The following is a 26,524-nucleotide window of genomic DNA, read 5'->3' as shown; positions in this document are numbered from 1 at the left end:
AAATGGATCCAAAAAGTCTATTCTACCGCAGGGCTAAAGACGAATGGGCTTGGTATCAAAATTGAAAGTCGATGAAAAAAAAGTGAAACCCCATCCGGTATGCAACTCTGTGTCCTGCAGGCCTGCCGAATTGACGTCCGATGGAACAAACTTGTCACTGGGCTTTGTAGCTGCCCGGTTGCCAGCAGTATTGGGTGACATTTGCAAACGAACGTGACGGGTTGGACTGACTTCTTTCTCTTTGTTGGAAGTTGAATCGGGAAATTTCGAAATTTAACCTAGTTTCAAATGAAGGAGATTTTTCTGGCTCAATAGAGCGAACATTGGTTTTCTTCTAATCAGCAAGCCCGAATGAATATAGTTCTTATTTGATTTTTGAAAATGTTTTACCTTTATTCTACCTCCGATTCCATTCGAGACACTGCTCTGAGACAATGAAATCGTATGAAATATGAATATAATAATATAATACATATGCATATCGATAAATCCATTATGATCAGTATGAATTATTTATCAGAACACTCGCTTCATCACTCCAATAAAAACGACCCTTGGCTGAGTGTTTTCCTGAGCAAACATACTCGGGGTATCGTACGATCTGCCCAGACCAAAATGTGGAACAGTGTTTCAACGTGTGACTTGGTTAGAAGGATATTCGAAGTCACATTGTGAAATTTTGAATCCTTCTTGAATGAAATCGATTCTGCTTGAGCTTTTTTGTTCAAAGAAGAATCACCAATTCAATACCTTCAACTTTTTAGAAAGATAACGTCGAGAAAACAGAAAAAGCTCGGCATCACGTCCCGTACAAGTCGGCCTGTGGAAGGTGTTCTTTCTTCTTCAACTTTTTCCGAGCACACACACATACACTCACACAAAGAGGAAGAGGAAAATAATCCCAAACGATCTCTAGAAACGGGCTCAGCAAAAGGAATGACACTGCTTTGTTGGCCAAGACGGTGACAAAGTTCTTGTCAGAATGATTTTTCCGGCCCAGTTTTTCGAGATGCACACGGAGAAAACCCCCAGAAATCAATCGTTCAAACTTTAAAGCAAGCTTCCCAAAAGTTTGCTGTCAAACTGCTATCGCAGTTGGCACACTTTACGCGCGTTAAAGCTCTTCCGAGTTCAGCTTTCGCAGTCAGTTTTTCGAGCTAAAACATCAACCGTCGCGTTGCTCGCAAATTGAGCCCCCCGCCCACTTTCTAATAATACCGAAACAAGGAGCCAAACTTTTATTGAAAAAGTTGTGCACATTATTTTCCGTGACCTTGTTGTTGCCTTCCGCACGTTTCCACCTCCCCCACAGAACCAGCACGGCAGCAGCTGGGGCATGATTGGCAATGATCAGCTCTTGCCAAAGTCTGGACCGGACTGGACGTGGTGGGTCATGTTTTTCTCCAAAGGGGGGCGGGGGTGGCCAGAGGACGTGATGAAGAAACGTGATTGCATGTCGAACGTGTTCCAGAGCTAGTCGTAGTCGTAAAGTCGAAAGTTCATCCAGAAGCAGAGAGAGAGAGAGCGAGCTTGAAGGAAAGTGCCGGCGGAAGTGGAAAAATGTTCATCTTGTTTGCCGGAAAATTAGACCAGACTTTGGGGGGGATGCTGTGAGTGGGAGGGTTGGAGAGGAAATGATATAAAAAATAGCATCGCACAAAAAGAAAATCGCGTTCTGACAAGCAATGACTAATGGTCGGCGCCGGGGTGAAAGTCCAGAGCGAGAAATAATTGCTTGCGAGTGGTTTGATTTATGAGGTGATTGAGTTCAATTGGTGCGAGATTTTGGAACATTGTTATTTTTTGTTAGGCTTTCTCGCACATTATTGTACACCTATTTGAATCTTTGTTGAGAACTTCGGATAGCCAGAAGCAAAATAGATTGATTTTCTGGTCTTTCACAAAGTCACACAGAGTCACACAAGATCATATACACAATCACACACACTCGCACTCACCCAGGTAAAGCACAATCCCACCGCAGAATCTCGTTCATTATTCATATCTCCACACCACACGTGTGTTTGCGGTTTAACACCATTCGGGAAACCCCTGAGGAGCCACCCTGCTGCGGATGCAATGATCCCTGCGATGAAGAGGTGAACGAGAGAAGTGTTAAAGTCAACTCCTTTCCCCCCTCGACGAAACTCATTGATTGCAACCTGAGGGCAACATACCTATTTTCGGTCAAGAAAAATCTTTAAAGCAAAATCTTGAACTTTTGAAAATATAACAAAAAACAACTTCACAATTGATTGAATCAATAGGTCGAAAAAAACAGCCTCACACCTCGAACGTTTGTTCAATGTGAAAAATCAGAAGCTTATATTGTAGCTATTCAATACCACACATTGAATGCAGCTAGAACAGAATCAATGAACAGAATAAATGTGATCCGATTAGGTCATTAGAACTCATCATGTAAGCTTCTTTTTTATCGCTGTACCTAAATGGATGCTAAAATTGCAACAAATTAAAGCTACCTCAACCCATTTTTCATCATATCTAACCTCACACCTTTAAAATTCAAACATCCCTGAAAGCGAAGCGTGCTTTCCGATCCTAAAACAACAGTGAATGTTAGGTAATTGTCTAATTAAATTTAGCCTTTTGCTTAATTTTCTTTCTCCTTGCAAAGCTACTGCTCGAAAAAAAAGTGGCACATAAATTAATTAGACGAAGCTTCGCGACGAAACGGGGCGTAGTCGCCGGAACATCCTAAGCAAACGGAAGTTGAGTTTTTTTTTGTTTCGTTTCAAATTGGATTCGGGCTAGCTTTTTTTTCGTCTTGATGCAAAGCTTTTGATTTTGTTTTTAAAGCGAGCTTCGAAAATGTTTTTTTGCTAAAATAATACACAGATGAAAATACCCTAAATCTTGAATGTTTACACTTTGATGGTGAATTTTACAAGACAAATCAGGTTAGTTAAATATTACCTCTTTTGCCTTCCTCACCTTACTGAGGAAAGGCTATAAAATCACTCGAAAAATGAACTTCTTAATTCGACCTCGTAGACCTACCTTCACGTATACCTTTCGACTCAGAATCAAATTCTGAGCAAATGTCTGTGCGTGTGTATGTCTGTAAGTCCGTGCACCGAAAAAAAATGCACTCGATTATCTCCGGACTGGCTGAACCGATTTGGGTCGTTCTGGTCTCATTCGATCCGTCTTAGGGTCCCACAAGACCTATATTAACTATTATGAAGTTTTGTTAAGTATTTCAAAAGTTATGCTAAAAAAACGATTCTGGCTAAAGTTTGAAAGATTGTAAAAAGGGTGGTTTTTGTAAGAAAACCCGTCTGATCATACATTTTTAGAAAGGTATTTCAAAGACCTTTCTAATGAGCCCAAAACATTAAAGATCTGATAACCCTATCAAAAGTTATGAGCAATTAAGTGTCATTTGTACACATTTCAGAGGCCGGATCTCAAATATTTTGATGAAAAAGTTGTCCGGATCTATCATGCTACCCATCGTTGGATAGGTAATCAAAAGACCTTTCCAACAAGCCCAAAACATTGAAGATCTGATAACCCTATCAAAAGTTATGAGCAATTAAGTGTCATTTGAACACATTTCAGGGGCCGGATTTCAAATATTTCGATGAACATGTTAGCCGGGTCCATTATGCGACTCGTTGCTAGTTGGATAATTGAAAGACCTTTCTAATGAGCCCAAAACATTGAAGATCTGATAACCCTATCAAAAGTTATGAGCACTTAAGTGTCATTTGTACACATTTCAGAGGCCGGATCTCAAATATTTTGATGAAAAAGTTGTCCGGATCTATCATGCTACCCATCGTTGGATAGGTAATCAATAGACCTTTCCAACGAGCCCAAAAGATTGAAGATCTGTCAACCATATCAAAAGTTATGAGCATTTAAATGTTTATTAAACTTTTTTTTATTGCCGCATCTCACATATTTTGACGAAAATGACTGCTAGTCCATGCAAGCTATCATTGGATGGATATTCAAAAGACCTTTCTAATGAGCCAAAAGGATCAAAGATCTGACAACCCTATTAAAAGTTATGAGCATTTAAATGTTAACTACACATTGTTTTTAGTCCGAATATCATATATTTTGACGAAAATGTTACCCACACGCAGAAAAATGTTTTGTAGAATCAGCCTGTACGAGGTTTGAATCAACAAAATTTTTGTTGAATATAATCAACGCCGATTTTGCGTTGAAACAAACCTTGATTTTCTCAATTCAACAAAATTCTTTTGTTGTTTTGAAAAAGCTGCTTTGACGTTTAGCGTTGAGTCAACAAAAATCATGATTTTCGAATCAACAAAAAGTTTTGTTGATTCAAATATGGCTTATTTTTCTGCGTGCAGATAGGTCATGCGAGCTATCATTGGACGCATAATCGTAAGACCTTTCTACTAAACCATAAAGATTGAAAATTTGGCAAGCCTATCAAAAGATATAAACATTTAAGTTGTATTTTGATACAAAATTGTCCGATTCCATCATGTCTGGATCTTGTTTGTTCTAGTAACTCATGGAAAAAGCCAATTCTCAAGATTTTTTCCACCTAAAAATAAAAAAAAAACGCAATCGAATACTTCCAAAAAGGATTTAAAAAATGAAAATCAAATAAGAACTATTCACATTTATTTGTTTGCACATTCCACGATACAGTTAAGACTCTGCCGGGTCTCTAGTTAAGAACAATTATTTTTATTGCTCCATTTCCCACACATTGACGACAATCTTGAACCGGCCAAATCGAGATGAAACATCGCCGCTGTGATTGGCCGCCGACGGAGCCCACGGCTAGGTCTACAATACGCTTCAGCTGTGCCTTTTAGTGCTCGAAGGTTTGGTGTCGAAGGTTCCCGGAATCGCATGCAGGATGCTTATTGAGATGGTGATCAACAAAACGGTACTTCATCTCCGAGTCTTACACAACGGGAGTCGTCTTCCTGTAGCAGATGGTCAGGTGTACCTGAAGTCAACGTTTTCGGCGTACACCGAAGGAATCATGTCCGAGCTAGAGTACGCGTTGGTCATCTCTCGAAACCAGTGATCCCCGTGCACCGCGTTCAACCGCGTTCTCTGTTTTCTGTACTCGATCAAACACCAGCACCGCGTGTGCACGCGTACAAACAAACCTAAACTCTGCCGTGTACAGTCTGTACGCGCACACGAACCTCGAGTTTAAAACCGAACCTTGCACCCCGGGTACAAACCCCGTGCAAGCCGACGACGCAGAAAAGAGACAAGAATAGTTCCCTCACGCTCCCTCTGCTGTAAAGCGGTGTTTTATTCTCCGCTGCAGTCACACTACAGTGTTTGCCACAGAGAGAGTGAGAAGCAGTCATTTTTTCGTCTCTTTATACGCTCTTCGCTCGCACGGCGTTGTACCCGAGGTGTGCACCCCGTGTTTACACCGCGTGTAAACTTGAGTGCGCCGTGCGGGGAGAACTCGAACATGGCAGCCATGTGTGTTTGAGGTTCATCTGCACTGAAAACTTGTACGGCGTGTACGGCGTGCGCGCGTTTCGGGAAGACTGCTCGAAACCCCTCTCGTTGTTCAGGTTGTTGGATGTCCGAAGAAATTCTTGAATTTTGCAATTCCAAAGGACGGGTAGCACTATAAATAAAATTAAAAGAAATATTGAAAATTAAAAAGAAAAATCATAAATACTTTGTAAAAAAAAAACTTACCAAGTTGGCGCAAGTTCGATTCAAATAAGCTGGAAAATAAAATTTGAGTTGTTTTTGATGAATCCTTTTTGACAGCAAAACAGTAAACAGAGTGGATCATAATTTGAAACCGTTCTCTTTCCGCCCGTTCCTACAGAAAAGTTGTGGATCGTAACTTTTACACTGAGAATCAAAAGTACACTTTTTTACCACGTCAAAAATAAGAGCTAAAGCGGCAATACTCAGAAATGAGTAAACGGGAAAATTGTCTGATTTGAGTGAATTATTTTTATTTTTGATTACATTACTATGTGAGGAAGGCACCAACCACCTACAGGTGGATTAAGTAACGTTTTTTTTTTGAGTAATTTTACCTAAAATAACAATTTGAAATTCAAAAGAAGTTGACGAAAATTTCACAAATTACTAATTTGAAACTAATAATATTAAGTTGACAGAAAATGTATCACCACTGCTACATGTAATATTACCTTAATTATAACAACATAGAAAAAGTTTGTTCCAGAAGTCCAGAAGCTGAAAATGGATGATGTAAAATGTAAATTCACCAAAATTAAATAGCATTATACCAGTTTCTGATTTGTACAATGCAAACAAGTTGAATTTTCGTAGGTTGAAAAATGTCAAATGTCTAATGATTAAATTTTCACCAGTTTTTGATGTAAAATTACACGTTTTATTTGACACAAAATCTGTCCCCATTCCCATAATGTTTTACCTTTCCAAAAAGACGATAATTTTCACTCACTCACTTATTCAATTGCACTCAACTTTTGATGGGAAATTACGCACTTTTTCAGACAAAAAATAGGTAAAATCTTTCGTTGTGTAACTTTGCATGAATTACTGTGTAAAAAAATTAAATAACATAAAAAAAGAAAAGAAATGTTGACTCACTTTGCCATTTTACCCACACAGCAAATAAAGTTGTAATTCAACTGCGTGTAAAAGGCCTTGGTGTTAAATGAATTTTGCAATATTTTTTGGAATTCTATGTAATATTACTCCCTGAAATATGTAACCCTTCAGTATGGGAAACCTACTTGACCGAAAAGTCAAGCTGATATATGCGTTTATCGTTTCCTTTCTACATCGGTCTGATGGCCGAGCGGCCTAAGGCGCCAGTCCTTACTGTTGGTTTGAATCGCGTCGGTTGCAACTTTTTTTGGGTTTACTAAAATTGTACATGCAGTGTGTTATAATATTAAATGTCTTTTTTGCATGTGATTTTTTGCTGTGCAGCTTCTGACGAAATATTGCAGTTTTTTACAATGCAAATAAAAATCTGATGGTAAAATCGCATTCACATTATCATTGTGAAAAAAGACCCTCAATATTACACACTGCATGTATAATTGTTGTAAACACATTTTTCTAACTCAGCACAGTAAGAACTGGTGCCTTAGCCGCTCGGCCATCAGACCGATGAAGAATGGAAGGGAAAAACGCATATATGAGCATGATATTCCGGTCGATTTGGTTTCCCATACTGATGGGCTACATGTTTCAGGGTGTAATATTACATAAAATTTCATAAAAAAAATCAAAATTCCTTTTACACCCAGTCTTCTTACATGCAGTTGCATTACAATTTTTTTTACTGTGAAGATTATGTGTAACACAAAATATTTGTAATTTCAAATCAGTTTTTTTTCCAGAATATAAAATTTTCGTAGAATGTAAAATTTAAAATGTATCACGTAACTTTTTCTTTTGAAATAATTATGCAACGATGAATAAAGTGCTGGTTCACAGTGAAAGAAATTAATTTTGATAGGCTGAAATTGGGATGGTAGAATACCACACATTTTTTCAGACACAAAATCTTTCAACAATCCCAGATGTAAGTTTACCACATTTTTTTTAATCTGCAGAGAATTTTTTTTCAACAAAAAATCAAATTAAAAAATACAAAATATTACAAGAAACATTGGTGATATTAAAAAAAATGGGCACATCTCTAATGTCAGAATAAATAAGCGATTAAACCTCTTCAAACTGTTAATTTAACTCCGTGTTTGTGTTGTTGCGCGTTTTTATAAATACATTTATTTAAAATTACATAAAAGAGGTCAGCTGACATCACTAAATTTTAAGTTCCTCTTTGCATATGCCGGCATTGGTATTTCAAAGTAATAAATAAAACTAGTAAAAAAAAATTCTTCAGGTTTGCATTAACTACAGTTTTGCTAATGTTGAAATTTAAAATAAGTTTCAAAGAACTTCTGATATATATTTTATTTCCAGCGGTCTTTTTTAATCTGTTGTCTCAAAATTCAAAATGTTTAATTTTTTATTTCAAATTTAAAAAATAAACAATATGCAATATTTTTCCAATAAATGGGACTGTATTGTATGGGATTATTCGAATCACGAACAAAAAAAAATCGTATTTTTTTATTTTTTACTTTAAACATAATTTGATGTTTTCTGCGACCCCATTTTAGTCAAATTTGAATGGTTGATTGCATGTAAAATTTAAAATTGCATTTTTTTTTCTAAATTTCATCATCGCCATTTTGGCCGCCATCTTGGATTTATAAATAATTGAGTCTGGACTGTAGAATCAAACAATTGTAAAAAGCCTAAAAGCACCCTATTTGATTTAAAAATGTATACAAAAACAAAAGTTTTGAAAAAAATCACGTTTTCTAAATAATATAAAGAAAATGTACAACTTTTTTTTTAAAGAAATTTACAATTTTTTAATGTAAATACTATTTGGCCTCCAGATTTTATTAGGGTTTCTGCAAAGTTAAAAAAAATAATGGTGATATTACATCTGGGAAGGGCATACCTCTGAAAATTTGTAATTTTACCACTTTTCTGGTGTAATGTCAATTCTCCAGTCTGAACTGAGGTAAAATTACATCATAAAAGAGGTCATTTTCAACCTTCCAAAATTATACCTTCGAAATTTACTCAAGTTTTGAAATGTTTTATTAGTTTTTCATTCAAAATACCAATTTGTGAAAATGATTTAGCCTTTTCTCCCAGACGCAAATTTTTAATAAATGTGGATTAAAAACATATTTTTTCTAACGGCCATGTTTTAAAAACATATAAATTTATTTTAATTCAAGGAACACGTTTTGATTGCGTTAACTTTCCTTCAAGCAACATGTAGCAAAGAAAACAAAGAAAAGAAAAAAGTTTGTTAGAAAGCTGCTTATAAACAACAACAACATGTTGCTCAATTTTTTTTAACAAACACAACATGACTTAACACTACACCTTGACGTCACTTTAAACTTCACAACCAGAACATTGTTTTCGTTTTATCTAGCAGTTTTCTTCCGCAAAAAAACTTGGAACGACACATTTTCCAGCCTCTACAACTCCACGTGACACCTGTCTTTCACGTGTTCTATCACAAATCTCACAGTCACACACACACACACAAAAAGTCTCCAAAAGACCTGGTGTTAGATTGTGTGCTTCATCTGCCCCTCACCACCCACCGGCTTGACACCCAAGTTGACAGTACATGCCATGTCAGGAAAAAGCAACATCCTAGTAGGCTCGGAGATCGTGTTCCATCAATCACCTCACGCAGAAGGACTCCAGCAAGCCACGTGGAAATAACCAGCGACCGGAACCGGAAGCCGGCGAGCGAAAAACAAACAAAAAAAAAATGCATTTCAATTGGACAGCTCGAAACAAAGAGTTTTAAAAAATTAACGGCGAAAAAAGTCGGCAAACAATGGCTTACTGACGTTTTTTTGTATGTTTCGAGAACCGCAAAAATCCCCAGTTAACGCCTGAAAGTTATGCAAAAAAGATGGAGTTCTGGTCGGCCGCCGGCCGCCACTCTTTCTGATTGCGAACAATGGCGGTGAGCCTCCACGGAGGCACAAATAATGTGTTTGCCTGGTGGAATAAATTTTCATTTTATTTTAATTTCAACTTTGCTCGAAACATTACCCCTCTCACCAGCAATCAGTTTCGAGAGCGCGACAACAAAAAAGGAAGCACAGTTCGCCTGAAAATAGACAACATGCAGAACTCGCGTTGGTTGATTATTATTGTGAATGCGTGTTCCGCCCCCCTGAACACACTGTAGTTCAAACAGTCAACAATAGAGGGGCAGCCGGAAAGTATGCAACAGCCGCCGAAAAGTATGCAACCACCGAATCGTATCGAGCGGTTTCCGCCTTAATTTATGCTCCACCCGGAAGCGCCACGAGTTTCGACCCAACAAAAATGTACGCACACGTTTGCACACATCGCTCTCAAACAAATAAACAAACCACCGACAACAACGGCAACATAATCCAATTGTTGTTCCGGACGATGTTGTTGTTTTTGTTTTTTTCCCCCCGTCGTCATTGTTCACCGACCGGATGAGGCCAGAGAGCATAAATAACGGCGAAAAGCGCGCGCGCCCTGATGTGTGCACCAACTTTCGGCAGCAACAGCAAGCAAAAAAGAGTGCATAAATACAGGCGCAGCGCAGCGAAACAACACTATTTTCAAACCACACGCTCGCCAAAACAAATAAACAAACCCGTCCCCCCCTTCCTAAAACCACACACACACACGCAAGCACAAAAGAGATGGCTTCCGGTTCGATCGCAGGAAGCGTTGCGATACAAATCGTCCACTGGTTGGTTTTATGACGTTTGCTGCGGCAAAGTGGGTCAACCACCCCCTCGGACTGTCAAATGTAGTATTTCACAATTTCGTTGCACATGCAGCGCTGCTAACGGTGAACAATGAAAGTAAGTAAAAGCCCATTTGAAAAATATTAGATCAGAAATTTCTAAACATTTATATAGAAAAAAAAAAAACAATATTTACATTCTCAACATTGCAACTGTTTATTTTCAATCAATAAACATGCTGCAAAAACAGGTTATAGCATGATCTTCAGATTGTTTACAATGTTAATGTTACATTACAATGTTTGACCTTGAAAAAACACAAACAATAGCAAGCAATGTAAACAATAACAAGCACGTTTTGTTTGGCTGAATTTGGCCGCCGAGTTATAATTACAAATGTTTTTACGGTAGTCGGGCATATACGTGTATCAAACGCGTTCTGACCTGAAATCCCTTTGGCCAGTTGTCGCACGGGCAGCATTCCTCAGTCTGTGTCAAGATTGCACGACAAAGTATTTTTTAAATCGGCTGAAACATTTTTGGTGCCTTCGGTATGCTCAAAGAAGCTATTTTGCATCATCAGTTCGTCCATATTATTTTCCTTCCTTATTTTGCAGCTGTCCATACAACAATGATTTATGAAAATTCAAAAATCTATATCTTTGAAAGGAATTTTTTGATCAATTTGGTGTCTTCGGCTAAGTTGAAGGTATGGATAAGGACTACACTGAAAAAAATGATACACGGTAAACAAAATTTTGGTAACATTTAACATCTTTTTTTGTCACTAAAACTTGATTTGCAAAAAAAAACACTATTTTTTCATTTTCTGATATGTTTTAGGGGACATGATTTTTTGAATCAATACTGATTTTTTCAAGGAATCGAAATACTGGTGGCAAAAATTTTTCAATGTCATTTTGCCTTCCTTACTGAGGTAAGGCTATAATCCTGCTCTAAAAATGAACTTTTTATCAAAAGCTCGAAGACCCACCTTCATATATACATATCGACTCAGAATCGAAAACTGAACAAATGTCTGTGTGTGTGTGTGTGTATGTGTGTGTGTGTGTGTGTATGTGTGTGTGTGTGTATGTATGTATGTGTTCAAAAATCTTGCCAAGTTTTCTAAGCACTGGTTGAACCGATTTTGATCGAACCAGTTGCATTCGACTTGGTTTAGGGTCCCATACATCGCTATTGAATTGTTTGAAGTTTCGATAAGTAGTTCAAAAGTTATGTATAAAAATGTGTTTTCACATATATCCGGATCTCAATTATATGCATGTAAACGATGTCCGGATCCATCATCCGACCCATCATTGGTTAGGTAATCAAGATACCTTTCCAACGAGTCCACATAATTGAAGATCTGGCAACCCTGTCTCGAGTTATGGCCACTTAAGTGATATTTATGTACTTTTTTGAAGCCGGATCTCACTTAAATGCATGTAAACGATGTCCGAATCCATCATCCGACCCATCATTGGTTAGATAATCAAGAGACCTTCCCAACGAGTCCACATAATTGAAAATCTGGCAACCCTGTCTCGAGTTATGACCACTTAAGTGATATTTATGTACTTTTTTGAAGCCGGATCTCACTTAAATGCATGTAATCGATGTCCGGATCCATCATCCGACCCATCTTTGGTTAGGTAATCGAGAGACCTTTCCAACGAGTCCACATAATTGAAGATCTGGCAACCCTGTCTCGAGTTATGACCACTTAAGTGATGTTTATGTACTTTTTTGAAGCCGGATCTCACTTAAATGTATGTAAACGATGTCCGGAACCATCATCCGACCCATCGTTGGTTAGGTAATCAAGAGACCTTTCCAACGAGTCCACATAATAGAAAATCTGGCAACCCTGTCTCGAGTTATGACAACTTAAGTTATATCTGTGTACTTATTTTTCTGGACCTAAAAAAAATAGCTGAATTATGTGTCCAAACCACTCATATTACCCATTGTTGGTTAAAAGTGAGGAAGGCATCAACCACACAGGTGGATTAAGTTAGTTTTTCGATGTAAAATCGAATTTGCAATCAAAAAGAACTTTAGTGAAATTTTGATAATGTATCCCGTTTGCAATTTATAGCCGTTTATAGGTAACTGTTTTGAAAAAAGTCACAGTTGTTCATTTTTTTTTAAATTAGTGCCCATGTTTGCCCACTTTTGACAAAAAATATTTTTGAAAAGCTGAGAAAATTCTCAATATTTTGCTTTTTTGAACTTTGTTGTTGTCGACCCTTAGTTGCTGAGATATTGCCATACTAAAATTAAAAAAGCTGGCAAATTGATGTTTCCTAAGTCTCACCCAAACAACCCACCTTTTTTTCTAATGTCGATATCTCAGCAACTAATGGTCCGATCTACAATGTTGAAATATGAAACATTCGTGAAAATTTCTGATCTTTTTGAAAAAAAAAAATACTTTCATTTTTTTTTAATCAAAACTAACATTTCAAAAAGCCGTGGACCCCTGATGTAGGGGCAAGCGTGGTTGCCTATCACCCATTCTGCCTGGGTTCGATCCGGTTCCGGTGGCAATTTCGAGACGAGATTTTCCTGATCACGCCTTCCGTCGGACGGGGAAGTAAATGTTGGCCCCGGTCTAACCTAGAGGTAAGGTCGTTAGCTCAGTCCAGGTGTAGGAGTCGTCTCCCTGGGTCCTGCCTCGGTGGAGTCGCTGGTAGCCAGTTGGACCAACAATCCAAAGGTCGTCAGTTCGAATCCCGGAGTGGATGGAAGCTTAGGTGTAAAAAGAGGTTTGCAATTGCCTCAACAATCAAGCCTTCGGACACCTAGTTTCGAGTAGGAATCTCGCAATCGAGAACGCCAGGGCAATGCTGAAATGCTTAATGCGTAGCAATCGTCACTGTCGTGCTATCTTGTCGCACGTGCAGCTCACAATGTTGTTGTTTTGTAATTTTAAGCAAGAAAATTGGAGAGAATTTTTTCAGCTCTTGAATAATATAAAGCAATATAAATAATAAATAATATAAAATAAAGCGAAAAAAGTTGCCTTCCATTTTTTTTCCTTGATGAGCGTCAAAAGATTTTTTTGGATGAAGATTCTTTCACCCCAACTGTAAAACTACTGATGACAAAAGTAAAATTATCTCTTTGAAGTTGAAGACTTCTTTCTTATGAAAAAGATAAGGAAAAACTCTATTAAATTAAGATAACTGCTAACAACAACCCTTCTTTTTAGGTTAGAATCTCGGATCAAACTAAATGTTTTTTTTTTTTGTTGTGTAATCTCACGTTGTATTTTCCATCACAAAAGCTTCAGGTAATTCTGACACGTACCGCCAAATTTTTCCGCCAATTTCATCAATACTTTGCGGTTTTACGACGTCTGCCACCGGAGACAGCGCCGCTTTCCGCCAACACGCCGCCAAAGATCGTCCCAATTTCGATAAGGCCCATTTTATTGTTATGGCCCACGCAACGCGCGGTCGTTGTCATTTCAAATAACAGCGTCGATGCCGATTTTCCTTCGCTCCACCCAAATTGCCCTTAACCTTAAGGTGAAGGTAGTCATTTGCGATGACATTTCAACAGTTTTCTTTCCAAATTGATTGGAAGCATCGTCACCCCCTCCCCACCCTAATCGAATCAACTCTCACGGTCGATAAATTCCGTAATTAATGGCCCGGTGTCAAGCGGCTGTCACGATGGCAGTGGTTCACACAAAGTGATGCAAATTCTACGACAGTGGGCACACCATCAACCGACAATTAGTCGCCAAATTAGAATCGACTTGTTGGAGTCGCACGCAAAAACCCAAATCCCGAGGTTCGTACGGTTGCATCAGTTCGGGGTGCAATATGAAGACACACTCACAATGGGATTCATCATTGTCGTCGTACCAGAATTTATGATTCCTCCCCACACGCACACATGGTCGACCCTTTTATGAGAATGACGGTGTGCCATCCAAACCACATTGCTGGGCTTTCTTCTGGTTGACTCTGTCGTTGGAAATAAGGGCAGAGGATGCAGCAGACTTCGTAGAACCAGCAGCCCCGGTGAGAAATCAAGATAAATTTTACAATTTCATCGAGTGATGCAGGGATGTTTGTAGGGGATCACTGGGGCTTCTCATCCGAAAGAACTCTCAAACTGATAGTTGAACGAAACGGTCGAGAACATTAAACTCTATGAAACGTTCTATGAAAAGTTCAAGCCTCATAAATAACACCAAAAATTGTGACAACTTCGGGAATTGAAGCCGAAACCTTCGCCATATCAGTGCAGTGTCTTGTCGGTATCGGTCACTACGACTTCATAGGTTTAACAAGGTCGTATGTATGTATGTATGTATGTATGATCCCCATACCCGCAGGCAACTTGGTCCTGGAACACATGTGAGCGCTAGGTGAACAATTCGATCATCTTTTACTCCGTAATCTGTACACCCACGTGCATAAGTTTTTTTGCACGAATTTTAATGCTACAAATACCGGCGCATAAAATAAAATGGTTTCCCTCTTCCCTCCCCAAGCGCCGGAAATTTGTAGCGGGTGTAGGGACACTTTGCATAGACGCCCTTGCTCCCATCACGTCACTGAGGGTATGGAGCGACGAGAAATTAATAAGCATGCCCCCTCAGTCGAACCTTCATTAGAGAAGCAGGCAATCCACAACTCACAGCGAACGACCAAGGGAACACCCTACCGCGTATATAATAAGGTTGGCGTGGTTGTCTTCAATGAATTGTCTATATGTGTGTGTAAATGAACGTGTTTTTGTATTAAAATGGAAAGGTCTCACCAAAAAATAGTGTCTTCACATAGATTTCAGATCTGAGACGGGCTTCAAAATGTTCAACTTGAAGTCATGGTAAATTCAAATCTTCATTCTTGAGTTGCTTTACTTCTCCGTCCGTGATTCCTGATACTTTTTCGCGATCCATCCGAGATATTTCGCTGGGCCTTCACAGATGATTTAGATTTGATAGCTATCGGCACCCGGTATACATCCGGCGTAAAACTGCCCGTAACGTGAATGAAGGCATTCACGCAGTTGATGGTCTTCTTCTTAAACCCACGCGACACAATGACCGGAGGTTTGAACACTTCCCTTTCCAGCACAGATAAACCATTTTCCTTCATTGTCACCTGACGCGCAGCGAGATTATGACCAAACACAAACCGTACGAACTAATTCGTCAGAAATTAATTTTAATTTTCACTCAAACATATAAAAAACGGAAAACTCCATGAAAATGACAGGAGCAGAAAAAATTGCGTCCGACCTGCCGCGCGCTTACTTCGATCCTCACTTCATAGGTTTAACAAGGTCGTAAGCCAATAAATGACAAACAGTCAAAATGTTTCGCAACTGACTTCCGGCTACAACCCTGGCCATCCAGGATCGAAGATTCTTCTCCGCTTAAAAGAACAACGGCGCACAGTTCATATTTCACTGTCATCAAAAGCCGTTCGCACAGCTTGTACGCTAGAGCAAGTCGAGCTTCCTGGCATGTGAGGATGCAATTAGTAACATTACACATACACATGCACACGCACACAAACACACGAAGTTCAGTTCGGTATCAAAAGGTTTTGTTACACAATCTGTTCCTCTTTTGTTTTCTGTAACTACACTACGGCAACAATGTTGGCGTCTCTCGGTGCTAAATTGTTCCTCCGAATTCCCACGAGGCATTGCGTACGTTCCCGAGAATTCACGGAATTATGCGGCGCATTCTGGTGCCGAATAGGCAGTTTGAATTTCGGAGGGAAAAGGGTCAGCGCAAGCTCAAATTGCGCACGCTATTGTCTGCTGGGATTTGTGGGCTTTTGTAATTAATGAAATTCGGATATTGTCACCTGTTTGCGAGCAGATTTTATCAAAATGCGAAAGCAAACTTGCACTGACCCAATTAAATTTCTAGGTAATCTGTAAATTAAACAGTAGGTTTTCAATTCCAATATGACTTCTAATAACGTATTATATCACGTGACAATAAGCTTCGGTTTAAAATTGGTAATTATCTCGAGTGAAATCGGATTTACCTCAAAGCCACGCAGTTTCACACTGAAGGTATTTACAAAAATTGTGGCTGCATATTAAGGGGTTACATACATGTAAATCGTCAAATATGTCCGAGGTTGGTGTGAGCACACATTAAGAGCGAGTTTTTCACCAATGTGTAACAGGTCGTATCGAGGTGCTCCGATTTGGATGAAACTTTCAGCGTTTGTTTGTCTATACATGAGATGAACTCATGCCAAATATGAGCCCTCTACGACAAAGGGAAGTGGGGTAAAACGGGATTTGAAGTTTGAGGTCAAAAAAACATAAAAAATCTTAAAATTGCGCGCATTTCCGTAAAACTTCATCAATTCCAACTCTCTTAGATGCATTCGAAAGGTCTTTTGAAGCACTTCAAAATGTGCCATAGACATCCAGGATTGGTTTGAAATTTTCTCTTAGCTTTTGCAAATTACTGTCAAAAATGGATTTTTTTAAAACCTTAATATCTTTTTCCACAGCCTCCAACACCCATACTCCCATAGGTCAAAAGATAGGCAATTTCATGGACTATAAGCCTACGGTATTAACTTTTTGGCCAATCGCAGTTTTTCTCATAGTTTTTCGATTTTTCTGTAACAAACATTTTACAACGTTAATTTTTGCCCTGTAGGCCTCCATAGCGGCACTTTTTTGTCTCAATTTTGTCATATTCGGAATCCTCGGACAATTTCACGTAAATTAGAAGTATTGGAGTTTTAAATTTGATTGGAAAAATTGTCATTTAGAATGAATTGAAATATTTTTTAACAATTTGTTGGATTAGGGGTAAAACAGGTTTTCGCCTACTTGATACAGCATTTGACGTATTGATCATAGGGTAAATAAAATCTATTTCTTTTTTCAAAAATGTTTTATTTAATTATTTTTTAAATCAAAATTACAATTCCAATACTTCTAACTTACGTGAAATTGTCCGAGGATTCCTAATATGACAAAATTGAGACCAAAAAGTGCCGCTATGGAGGGCAGCAGGGTAAAAACTAACGTTGTAAATTGTTTGTTGTAGAAAAATCGAAAAACTATGAGAAAAACTGCGATTGGCCAAAAAGTTAATACCATAGGCTTATAGTCCATGAAATTGCCTATCTTTTGACCTATGAGAGTATGGGTGTTGGAGGCTGTTGGAAAAAGATATTAAGATTTTAAAAAAATCCATTTTTGACAGTAATTTGCAAAAGCTAAGAGAAAATTTCAAACCAATCCTGGATGTCTATGGCACATTTTGAAGTGCTTCAAAAGACCTTTTGAATGCATCTACGAGAGTTGGAATTGATGAAGTTTTACGGAAATGCGAGCAATTTTAAGATTTTTTAGGTGTTTTGGACCTCAAACTTCGAAGCACGTTTTACCCCACTTCCCTTTGTCGTAGAGGGCTCATATTTGGCATGAGTTCATCTCATATATAGACAAACAAACGCTGAAAGTTTCATCCAAATCGGAGCACCTCGATACGACCTCTAGAACAAACCGAGCAATATTTACAAATACTGCCTCTTAAACTTTTTTATAATCTTTTTGCAGGACATTTAAATGTACATTTTCATCTATAAACACAATAAATATGAAGACATTTGGATGTACCATTGCCGAGATATGTCATTTTTTGATTTATTTTTTTTAAAGCAAAACATCAAAATCGGGCTTCATCATGCATACGGGATATGTCTTGGGGTTCTTCACCCCAAATTTCAGCCAGTTTGGTCCATCCCATCTCGAGATATCGTGGCACCCGTAAATCAACTCCTTGTTTAGAGAAAAACGTTACTTAATCCACCCTTAGGCGGTTGGTGCCTTCCTCACATTCAGAGGGTAATGCTATCCAAAATAGATACAAAAGGGCGGACCTTTCAGTGTTCAATCAACTTGATTCATTATTCATACCATCAGATTGGGTAGTTAGACCTTCATAATTCAAGGCACTTATGTGCTTATAACTTTTGATAGGGTTGTCAGATCTTCAATCTATTGAACTCGTTGGAAAGGTCTTTTGATTACCTATCCAACAACAGGTTGCAAGATCGATCCGGACAACGTTTTCATCGAAATATATGAGATCCGGTCTCTAAAAAGTTCATAAATAACACTTAAGTGCGCATAACTTTTGATAGGGTTGTCAGATCTTCAAACTTTTAAACTATTTGGAAAGGTCTTTTGATTACCTATCCATCGACAGGTCGCATGATAGATCCGGACAACGTTTTCATCGAAATATATGAGATCCGGCCTTTAAAAAGTGCATAAATAACACTTAAGTGCGCATAACTTTTAATAGGGTTGTCAGATCTTCAAACTTATAAACTCTTTGGAAAGTTCTTTTGATTACCTATCCATCGACAGGTCGCATGATAGATCCGGACAACGTTTTCATCGAAATATATGAGATCCGGTCTCTAAAAAGCTCATTTATAACACTTAAGTGCGCATAACTTTTGATAGGGTTATCAGATCTTCAAACTTTTGAACTCGTTGGAAAGGTCTTTCGAATACCTTTCTAAAAATTTATAACATGACGGGGTTTCTAACAAAAATCACCCTTTTTTACAATCTTCCGGCCTTTGTTAAAATCGTTTTTTAGCATAACTTTTGAAGTACTTTTCTAAACTTTATAATTTTCAATAGCGACTTATGGGACCCCAAGACGGATCGAATGAGACCAATACGGTCCAAATCGGTTCAGCCAGTGCCGAGATAATCCAGTGCAATTTTTTTATCAACATCCCACCACACACACAGACATTTGCTCAGAATGAGATTCTGAGTCGATAAGTATACATGAAGGTGGGTCTAGGAGGTCAAATCAAGAATTTCGTTTTTCGAGTGATTTTATAGCCTTTACTCAGTAAGATGAGGAAGGCAAAACGTTCACAAAGTTTGACAGTTCGCTTTGCGCATGGCAAAATTGTTAATTTAAATCGTCTCTTACTCAGTTCAGTCATAAAATATCTTCGTGAAACTTTCAAGAATGATTGAAAATCACATTTTTGGTAAATTTTGTGAATTTTTTGTAACATGAAACTTTGTGATTTTTCACATGTACGCAGCTAAAAAAAGTAGTAATCCAGCTGCGTGTAAAAGGCCTGGGTGTAAAATAAATATTGCATTATTTTATGCAATTTTATGTGATTTTACATTCTGAAATACGTAGCCCATCAGTATCGGAAACCTACTTGACCAAAATGTCAAGCTCATATATGCGTTTATCCTTACAGATATTAATCGGTCTGATGGCCGAATGGGCTAAGGCACCAGTCCTTACTATTGGTGCTGGGTTTGAATCCCGTCGGTTGCAACTTTTTTTTGTGTGTTGCAAAAATAGTACATGCAGTGTTTATTTTGACGAAGGTGATGTGCATGCTTTTGCATGCGATTTTACCATCGGATTTTTTGCTGTGTATGTAAACCCTTAATGTAGCTAGCTGTAATGCCCACTGTTGGTTAATCACGCTTACCCCTAAACCACGGGTTCCAGCAAGCGTAACATTTATATTCTAATGAAAGCGATTTGTTTAATGAGCTCCACTCTTCAAAGTGTCTAATTTTATTCTCAATTAAATAAACTCAAACTTGTAATTCTTGTTCTGTATACCACCAAGATATTGCAATGTAATCGAAAGAAAGTTGGGCCTGTTTGAACCACTCTAATAAAAACAAATCTATTCAACTTTTATGTTCTGAATTAAACGATCTAAGCATTTTAAAATGTCAATATTGGATCACAATTTTATTTATATTTTTTATGATGAGATTTCGAAACCAATTATTTGCCTTTAAGGGTGCACAGCAACCAAGGAAGTTGTTGTCTTCTTTTACCAAAATAGCCAAATTGACGGACCCAATCCTGCAAAAATCTTATTGTAAAAGTAGTAAAACTTTGTTATAAATTATTTGGTAGACTGTACTTTAGGGAATGAATCAAAAATTATATCGATAGTTTCCGTAGTTTTGAAGATACTAAAATGTCTGTAACACAAATCTGGGTGCAAAAGCTCTGACTTATGTGCACCGTTAACCATGAAACTTGTTCCTCTGAAAATGCATAAAAATTGAAAAATCTTTGTTCATCATGTGCAAATATCAGTCAATAAACTTCAAAATGTGTGTTATCATAACAATACTGAAATACCTAATTTTCAAATATGTAGAACTGGAGTAATATTGATATCGAAAAGATCGACAGCCAGAGAATCAACTGTAATCCCATTGCTTTGTTCTTTTTTCCTTTTTTGTTTTTGGGTCATTCTCCGCCAACTCACACAGCATTTGACCCGACCCTCTTCGATTTGCGTGAAACTTTGTCCTAAGCGGTAACTTTTGTCCCTGATCACGAATTCGAGGTACAACTTATTTTTCGTAAAATCGCGATAACTTACAAGCAAACTCCTTGTATTTATAGATCAAAATTTTTGCATAGTCTGCTCTACAACTTTGTAGAACATTATTACACTCTAAAAAGAAAACCGTGCAAAGTTAAAAAACACAAAATTTTAAAATGAAAAAATTGTTTTCTTGATGAAAAAATTACCCTTCTTGGTTAAATTTCCCATAAAATTACCTTTTCAAAAAAATTGCGTTGAGTTGAGTAACGGAAAATGGCAGAGTTTAATAAAGGTGTTTTTGATGAAAAGTACAATTTTTCGGCATTTAATTTTCGATAGAAGTTCAACATGACAGCAGGCACGTCGTTTCTGCAGATTTTTAGCACACAGCAAATTACGCAATCGAATGTAACTTAGAACATGATTAATTTGCCTAAAATCTGATTTAAATACCTTGTAACGACGATTCATTTCCTCATCACGTCCGTTGATTTCTTCAAACAAAAAAAGGATCATAGTAATCCCGGGCAGGCGGTAATAACAAAATTCATGCCATTTCAATAACAAATACTGTTAAAATAACAAAAAATGTTATGGAATCTTCTTGAAAAATTCATTTTTGCATAAGGGTATAATAATAGTTTATGTTATCATAACAAAATTTGTTATTGGTCTGATATTGGTTGAAATCCAAAACAACTTTATAATAACATTTCTTGTTATGGAAAAATATCTCCCAATGTTATTGGGATGATCGGATTAGTTGTTAAAATAACAAAAAATAATAACAAAGATTTGTTCGAACAATAACTAAAAATGTTATGAGTCTGTTAGTACAATAACAATCCAATAACAAAAAAATCATAACGACGAATAACAAGTCCTGTTACAAATAACATAGAATGTTATTGGCCTAGTATTTTCGAATAACAAAAAATGTTATTCCCAAGTTATTTCCGTCTGCTCGGGATATTAGTTTTCGTTTTTTTTCTGTGTTAAAAATCCGTAAAAATTACACGCCTCATTGGAAGATCTGAAAACTTATTCACATTTTCACATTTTTTGGTTTCGTGTTTTAATGAAAATTTATTCACATTTTCACATTTTTTGCTTTCAAAACCTCCAAAACTATCCATAACCCATTAAACTATTTTCACTACGTTCCAAAAGACCCCCTGCTTTCATAGCTCATAGCTAGGACCAAAAATTTCATTCATGGACACTCAGTGAGCGCCTCTCACGTGTGACGAGTGGACCCCCAAATGGATCCAAAGGACCAGCAGCAGCAGCAGCTGTTACCTCTCGACTCAAGTTACGTTTTATAGCCCGCTTATTCAAGAAGTGCCACTAGAAGCTAGAGCTAGAACCGGGCGCAGGAGCGCGTGAAACGTGGCCTTCCATATTTTTCGGTCAATTATATCGCACTTGCAAATGTGGCATCCTCTATGCATATGTAACTGCACTTCGGGTCGTACTTGGTACGAAACTCTGCAAAGTGAATTTGCATGTAAGGTGTGAGAAAGTGTGGGAGGAAGGTGGCGGGTTTTTTGGACACCAGATAAGACCGTTTGACACGGGGTACGGGATTGCGGTGAATTTGTTAAATTCATGAATGCATGTGTAATGTTTTGGAATGCTTTGAAAGTGCAATTGGATTGGCAGTTTGCTAGTCTGGACACAAACCAGCATGGTAAATGACAAATAGATGGCGTTATTTTCCAATCACTTTTTAATTGCCACTAAAGTGAAGATTTTCTCTATTTTTAGCAGAGACTCAAACCAAACAATTTGACAACTAGATGGCACCCTATACAAACCTCATTTCAATGCAACCTTGGAACCATTTCCAATGTCGTAGCCCACAGACGAGGCTCCTTCCGGTTACGACGTGTACGACGCAGCAGACCCAATTTGAATTTAATGCTATTTAAACAATTTCCCTCTCGCTGGAAGGGCGCCATCTGTCGTCTGTGGTGATAAAGTGCCGTACGATTCTTCTTGCGGCCAAAGGTCTCTCCGGGGAAGGCGACAGAAAAAAAAGAGAGCACTCGATGTAAAATTTATGGGCCGTCCCCAGCCAAGACCAGAAGTTCCCCGTTGATGCTATCTTGTGCTGTGAGTTTTTGAATAATTTCTCGTTTTCATGCCCAGAGTGGTGAGGGGCTTTTTTCCGCAAGTGCCCCCAGAATGACGTCTAGTGTTTTAATTTTTGTGCTAGAACACACCTTGCCTCCCGTTCCCCACGTTTCGGTCACTTGTGCTGCTGATGAGAGAACCGGCACTTATCTTGAATATATAGTGTGAAAATCTAATTGGATAAAAAGAGAGACACCCCGGCCAGGGCAGACGGAGTCTCGTCGCCGCTTGCTCTAGAGCTGCTGATGATGATGAAGATGGCGCTCTGGAATTGAATTACCTCCATTTTTGTCGTCATCATGTTCATCACTCACCCTTCGAGATTCGAGGATGATGATGAAACTTAACGAAGGCAAGCCGCACCATTCTGGAGCCCCATGGTGATGATCGTCAACCACTCCGACACACTTGGATTTGCAAAACGAGATATAGAAATGGGTTCATCTTGGGCGGGGGGTTATCCAAATACGATGAGGTCGTTCTTGAGCACATTTCGTTCAGGGTAATTATGCCAAGCTTGCCAAGCCCATCCTACCTGATTGTTGCAATCAGCAACTAAACCGAACCAAAGTGGTGAGCTCATCAGCTAAGAGGTTTTTACAGGTCACATCTTGGAAATGTGACAAGTTTCAAAATTCAAGATTGTTGAAAGTCGAAGTATACGTACCTGAAATAGAACAAACAAAATAAATTTATTAGAAATAGGTATTTAGATGACAATTAGCTTGACAACTTCGGTTCACTATAATTTCGCCCAAAAAACCCCTTTTCCATCCATTTCTTAGGTCCAAGTAAGCCATTTAGCATCATTGGTTTCTCCATAGAAAAGTGCTGGACAAAAAATTAAAAATTAACATAGGGGAAATCTACCCATTTTAATCCTAATAAGCGGTCGTGTTTGAATGATGCTGGATAATCTAGAGTCTCCCTTGAATTTTACTAAAACCAAGTACACCAACGAGTAGAGCAAGTTTTTGTGAACATTTCTGTTTATTTTCACTTTCACTAAAAGTTATTCTATTTCTTTACCAAGCATTTAACAAAAAAAAATCCCAAGGGTATTCTAATCGAGGCGAATGCATTGGGCCACGCCCATTTTTCTAATATCGGCTTAGTTCTTTTTTCTTCCAACACTCTGTCGAGTGTTGCCATTTGCGCTGACAGTTCAAACGAACACTCACGAAAAGTGTCATTTATAGGGAAAGTTTCCTGGCATCGCTGGCTGTGCTGCTGGTGGTGTTGACGGCCAGCCTTTGTTCTTTTTTGCCTTCGTCTCTCGCTCGGTTTTCTTCAGCCTTCGAGTGGAATGCAAAGTGAAAATTGAAACGTCAAACGACTTGGCGCGTTTGTTTTTTTGATGGCGCTTGCTAATTTATTACATTTTTCGGGATTATTCTTCAAGTGAGTGCCTTACTAATGATCAAAAGAACATGTTGCCGGTAGTTGGAAGCAATTTCATATCTTAAGCGCCGTGAAAAAGTAAGCGAAAGTGAAAAGATAATTTTGGCGATATTCATTAAGCGTTTGAGGGATTCTCGTGTGTGTCACTGTGTGTGCCAACAAAATGATGAGAAGTGGTCTCGCAAAATACAAATTATGATCAAAAGTCCATTAAATGTGATCTTTTTGGCCAGTAAGTGGCATACATTTGCGTGCTTACTCGAGGCGGTGCTGTTGCTGGTAAGTTTATAGCCCAAATAGTATTTTTGGAGCTTTAATCGAGCATCAAACTCTCCATATGACGAAGATAGGTGTTTGATTGGAAAGGGTAGATTTCCCCTAGGTAATGGATTTTCTGATCAATTGGTGTATTAGTATCAAAATAGGTACACGAATAAAACAACTCAATTTTATTAATTAAATTTGATTTAAAACACCTGAAAATATGTCTTTCAGAACGTGAGAAAGTTATAAACTAGTTTTACTCTTTAGAATCGGATCAAAACATTCCAAGATATCATCGATAGAAAATTGAGGACTGAATGAGGAGCACTTGGAAAAACTCAATTTCATAATTTTAGTGCATATCAACAACCAAAGGTTGAATAAGGCTGTTGCAAATATTTTTCAAAGTATTTGTCCCCCTTCAAAATACGCCCGACAAATCAGAGGGCAATTTTTTTCAAGCTACCATCATCATTGTACTGTGGTCCAGATCGCAAAATTATGTGGAAAATGAATTTTCCGATAAATGGTGAAGTTCTGGAACTTTCGTGTCTTCAGAAGACTTGTTGCAAATCAAATAAAAGGAGCAACGTTTGGTTTAGTTTAAAATTAGGATGGTTCACGATTAGGGTGATTTTGAAAATCTAAATTTTAAGGAATATTTTTGGGAATTTTTTCTCCTTCTGAGCAATTCTCTACCAAAACCGGAAATGGATTTTATTTGTATTTTTTTTTATTTCCCGAGCAGACGGAAATAACTTGGGAAGGTCAGTTTTTGATATTGTGAGAAGATCGAAATATGTTATTGGGATGATCGGATTAGTTGTTAAAATAACAAAAATCAATAACAAAGATTTGTTCGAAGAATAACTTAAACTGTTATTATGTTGTTATTGCAATAACAAACCAATAACACAGAAGGAATCATGAAGGAATAACAAGATTTGTTATTTTGTGCGGAGAGGTGGAGCAGCATAATAACAAAAAATGTTATTGAACTGGTATGTCTCCATAACAAAAAAAGTTATTGTTTTGGTTTATTTGTAATTTGCAAATAAACCTGCAGTTGCCATAACTCCTCTGTACTAGTCAGGGCTGCAGAGTCGGGTACCTCCAAGCGACTTTGAATCCATACTTTGAAGACAACTCCGACTCTGGATGCAGGATATGACGTCAACGACGACTTTAGCTCTCCAAAAATACCCGACTTCACAGATTCCGACTCCAAGTAAAAGTTGCTGAAAATTAGATGAATCCGATGCAGTCTCCGAGGTCACACTCCAGCTCGAACTTCAACGTCAGCTCCGACTTCCTGGCTCTGTGAAAATAATAACAGTTTTTGTTATTCACACTTCAAAAATTCTCAATAAATAAATCAATTCCGTTAGGGAATATAACAAAATAAAAAAAAAGAACTCTCAAAAGTTAATTTATCGGATTAATTTTAGCTTGAAACCCTATTTCATGGTGAAATAATGACCCCGATGAAATTGGTCAAAATTATTTCATAGTTCTAGCCAATTTTAGTAAAATCCCTTAGGGGGTATATCAAATAATTAAAAAAATCAAATTTCAAAATTTCAGCTTTTTAGAATAATTTTAGCTTAAGGACCCCATTTCATGACCAAAATAATGACCCTGACGAAATTGGTCAAAATTATCCCATAGTTCTAACCATTTTAAACTAAGTCCCTTAGGGGGTATATCAAATAATTAAAAAAAATCAACTTTCAAAATTTCAACTTTTAAGAATAATTTTAGCTTAAGGACCCCATTTCATGGCCAAAATATTGACCCCGACGAAATTGGTCAAAATTATCCCGTAGTTCTAACCATTTTAAACTAAGTCCTTTAGGGAGTATACCAAATAATTAAAAAAAATCAACTTTCAAAATTTCAACTTTTTAGAATAATTTTAGCTTTAGGACCCCATTTCATGACCAAAATAATGACCCTGACGAAATTGGTCAAAATTATCCCATAGTTCTAACTATTTTAAACTAAGTCCTTTAGGAGGTATATCAAATAATTTAAAAAATCAACTTTCAAAATTTCAACCTT

General features: G+C 37.7%; 1 long non-coding RNA gene across 1 annotated transcript; it reads right to left on the bottom strand.

The window, feature by feature from the left end:
• Positions 1-481: 481 nt before the first annotated feature.
• On the bottom strand, positions 482-7,441 carry LOC128093322 (uncharacterized). Its single transcript, XR_008212406.1, has 3 exons — positions 5,689-7,441; positions 5,533-5,614; positions 482-5,031 (listed from the first exon to the last, which is right to left on the bottom strand). It is a non-coding gene; the product is annotated as an uncharacterized LOC128093322 (long non-coding RNA).
• Positions 7,442-26,524: the final 19,083 nt, after the last annotated feature.

The sequence above is a fragment of the Culex pipiens genome, chromosome 3 (assembly GCF_016801865.2).
Source record: "Culex pipiens pallens isolate TS chromosome 3, TS_CPP_V2, whole genome shotgun sequence".
NCBI classification, from domain to species: domain Eukaryota; kingdom Metazoa; phylum Arthropoda; class Insecta; order Diptera; family Culicidae; genus Culex; species Culex pipiens.
The sequence above is the reverse complement of the archived record's forward strand: the minus strand, read 5'-3'. Positions and strand labels throughout refer to the sequence as shown.